The 3,875-nt window shown below is 35.7% G+C and overlaps 2 long non-coding RNA genes across 3 annotated transcripts in view; one reads left to right on the top strand and one right to left on the bottom strand.

Annotated features, from left to right (window-relative positions):
* LOC128250670 (uncharacterized) overlaps positions 1 to 1,982 on the bottom strand; it is a 22,139-nt gene extending 20,157 nt beyond the window's left edge. Inside the window, exon 1 of the long non-coding RNA XR_008266680.1 lies at positions 1,800 to 1,982. This is a non-coding gene — a long non-coding RNA (uncharacterized LOC128250670). The remainder of the gene's footprint in view (positions 1 to 1,799) is intronic.
* The window catches only part of LOC106873797 (uncharacterized), a 6,688-nt gene extending 3,003 nt beyond the window's left edge, over positions 1 to 3,685 (top strand). The window contains exon 2 of one of the 2 annotated variants that reach the window (XR_001409916.2): positions 2,890 to 3,685. This is a non-coding gene — a long non-coding RNA (uncharacterized LOC106873797). Of the gene's footprint in view, positions 1 to 972; positions 1,697 to 2,889 lie in introns of those variants that run through there. The other variant, XR_008266679.1, reaches the window with a different exon arrangement.
* The last annotated feature ends 190 nt before the right edge of the window (positions 3,686 to 3,875 follow it).

The raw sequence follows: 3,875 nt of genomic DNA, 5'->3' as shown, positions 1-3,875 counted from the left end.
TCTGTGACTCTATGCCAAGGTACTTCTATATTTGTCAATCGAATTTTGTTTTATATGTATGTATGTATGTATGTATGTATGCATGCATGAATGTGTGTGTGTGATCCTTATTCTTTCCTGATCTTCAACCTCCCTGGAGCTATCCCATAAGCCATTATTGTCTTCTATTAGCAAACAAGTAAGCTTCCATGTGATCACATGGCATTCAAGAAATAGCAACCGTATCTATCTCGAATCACATTCTACCATCTTGACAAACTGGAGAGAAACACTGAATAATAACATATTATTATTAGTTGCTGTATCATTATTATTATTACTATTATTCAGGTCACCTTATGATGAGTTCCAGAGGGATGCTTCCAGCCATCTCCTTCCTTAATAAGTATTCTGTTATCAAAAGATGTTTCATCCTCCATAGACTACGGTGCTGATTAAAGACAAAACAGCACAACTTCTCATTGCCTTGGTGTAACTGTTTTAGGCACAAGCCCTCAGCCCTAACCCCTCTTTTACTCTCAAACCTTCAGGTGTTATGCTATGCAGAACCCTCTGTTCAAAGTGGTTTTCTCTGAGATGGATTGTCACTCAAGAATGAACCCCATCTGCCCCTGCAATTAGCCCAAAGCTGCAACAATGATTAAATGACACCAGGGCGTGTCAACACACCACTGAGTTGATGTGCCAATGAGCCGATGTCCCAATGGGCCAATATGCTATGCCAACTCTTTTGGGACCACTGCTGTGTTGTGACCTTCCATAATTTAATCTAGGGTTGCAAAGTTCTCAGTTACCTTGTGTGACCACGTGAAGGCACTTCAGGAAATTGATGTAATCTATTTGATAAGGCTGCCATGGTTGGACTGTCTATTATTATGGGCCAGTTCAACAAAGGCTAACTTGAAGCTAAATAATAACACCCACAACAACATCACTATCCTCAATTTTTTTTTTTTTTTTTTGTCGTTGCAGTTGCACTCTTTGACAATGAAACTGCTGCTTACCATTCTGTGTACCATTCTGTGCCTGCAGGTGCAAGCACAAGATCAATGCTTCCATGATTCAAATGTTAACTGCGTCAGCGACTGCCTCATGTGTCTGATTCTGGGGAAGAAATGTCCAGCGGACGCACCAATCAAAAATGGTACAAATGCCTGCTGCGAAGATTGTAGAACTAGCGTGCAACATCTGCCTGAAGGAAACCCCAACATCGTAATCTATGGCCTGGCATCCTGTCGTAACGCCAGTGACAAACTTGCTGCTGACTTCCATAAATGTCGATCAGATTTCTTCCGAAAAGTTCGACCACACTCTTACCAAGCATTCTTTAATGAGAACTGTAATGTGTAACTGATATTTATATCTTGTGATGTGATAAGCTGGCAGAGTTGTTGATCTGCGGGACAAAATGCTTAACTTTACCCTTCGTCCTATCAAGGGTTGATAAAACAAGTACCAGTTGTGTACTGGGGTTGTTGTAACCAGCTAACTCCCTTCCAACAAAATTCAGGCCTTGTGCCTATAACAGAAAGACTATTTGTGTGTATGTGTGTGTGTGTGTGTGTGCATTTGTGCATGTGCATATATTTTGTATGTTTGTTTGCATATGTGTCCATTTTGATATCAATTTTTGTTTTGTAAAAAAAAAAAACGAAAAATATTAGACAATAAATATTGAGAATTGAACCCTCCAAAACCAGCATTAACCTGTTATTTTTATATTTATGTTTTTTATTTGTTCATTCCCATCATCACTATCTTTTGTTCCATAGACCAAGCAAATCATCTGCAGAGCTTACCTGTGGGACAGCATCTCAGTTATGTGTGTGTGTGTGTGTGTGTTTTACCATGGTAGCTGTGAACTGGTCATCTTCTACGTCTACCTCACCTTTTACGCATTTAATAATTACCTGGAGATGACAGGATTTTGCTATGATGAAGAATGCATCAATAAAATGCTACTACAACAGCTGTCCTGAATTTTAAACACCACTTGTGTTCTCATGTATATATATATATATGTGTGTATATATATATATATATATATATATATATATATATACATATATAAATAGATAGATAGATAGACAGAGAGACAGATGTAATATTTAATAAACAAAGTATATATTTTTATGAGGTACTAAGCTTGGATTTGGTCATTCAACCATTCATCGACTGCTGTGCTTGAAGGAAAATGACCATTTTTGGTTTCAAGACGAAAGGTGTTCTTCCATCAGGATAATACTCAGCCACATACAGTGAAGATGACATTCTAAAGGCTGGAACAGTTTCAATAGGAAACGATGCCCCACTCATCACATTCGCCAGACATTACCGCATCTGATTATCATTTATTCCGCAGTCATCAAAATCATTTGGAAGGAAAATATATGAATTCTGTAGACAAGGTCAGAACAGTACTGGAGGAGTATTTTTCATCACAGACAAGTGAATTTTGGAAGAGGGGCCTTGCGAGTCTACCAGATAGATGGAAGAGCATTGGAGAAAATGGAGCAGAGTATATTTTAGATTAAAAACAGAACTTTATTTATCTTAATTTTGAAAAATAAAAGAAGTATAAAAAACTGCATTATCTATAGGATGACCCAGTACATGCATACATACACACATAGATACATACATATATATACATACAGTTACATACATACACACATATACACGCATACATTTACACACACATACATACATACACACGTACACATCTACCTATATGTTATTCCACAAGGTGACACATTCAGAAAAAAGTTATGTCTGCCACTTAGAATAAATTACTCAAAGGTAAGTACAAAAGGAAATAACAGTTGTGCATTAAATATATTTAATTTGTTGCTTCAATCAACTAACATGAAATTAATTTCCATTCTCCAGGTATTTCTTTGTAACCAACACCCAAGAAAACAATGCAGAGTCATCAATACATCGCCGTTGTTAGTCTGCTGTTGGCTGCATTTGTGGCACCTGGTTCCTGCCGATGGTTTTACAACACTCAACTGAACTGCTTCACTGAGTGCATGACTTGTCTAATGACTGGACTTGACTGCCAGCCTCACCAACCGTTTCCTTCAGGCTATGAAGACTGTGAATTCAGCTGTTTCATGTCGCCGGACGTTCTTAACGAAACCCTTCCAGCAATTCAAAGCAGTCTGCACTTCTGCAGGGATATTCACAAACGAGATCTCAACGATCTTGGTTTGTGTATCCGTGAACATATAGAAAAGTTTTATCCAGACTTCTACAAGAAATTACCTTGGCTGCCTCTCTATGAAACGACGACATAGGAAGAATGGAAAAGAGAAGAAGAAAAAAACAGTGTATTAGATGTGAAATTGCAAGAAATATTGCAAATATTTAAAGAATTTCAAATGCTTCAAAACTACAAAAATATTTTTTTAAAAACCTATTAACATTTAGGATATATTTCTCTCTCTCTCTCTCTCACTCTCTCGGTATATATCAATACATATACATGTATATATACATTAATATATACATATATACACACACATGTATATATATATATACAGTATGTATGTATATATATATATATATATATATCATTATCATCAATTTATGATTATATATATACATATTTATACATGCACATGTATATATATATATCTCTCTCTCTCTCTCTCTCTATATATATATATATATATATATACATTTACATATTTTCATATGGAACAGACATATCACCCATTCGAAAACACACAAAAATGGTTAACTCACCTTAAACATTTATTACTTGCTGTCAGAATTTTCATCTCACTAATTTCAAAATGATCGCTGACACAGATCTACTACCATTATCTATCAATCTATCTATCTATTTATATATATATATATATATATAT

This window comes from Octopus bimaculoides, chromosome 24 (assembly GCF_001194135.2).
Source record: "Octopus bimaculoides isolate UCB-OBI-ISO-001 chromosome 24, ASM119413v2, whole genome shotgun sequence".
In the NCBI taxonomy this organism is placed as follows: domain Eukaryota; kingdom Metazoa; phylum Mollusca; class Cephalopoda; order Octopoda; family Octopodidae; genus Octopus; species Octopus bimaculoides.
The sequence above is the reverse complement of the archived record's forward strand: the minus strand, read 5'-3'. Positions and strand labels throughout refer to the sequence as shown.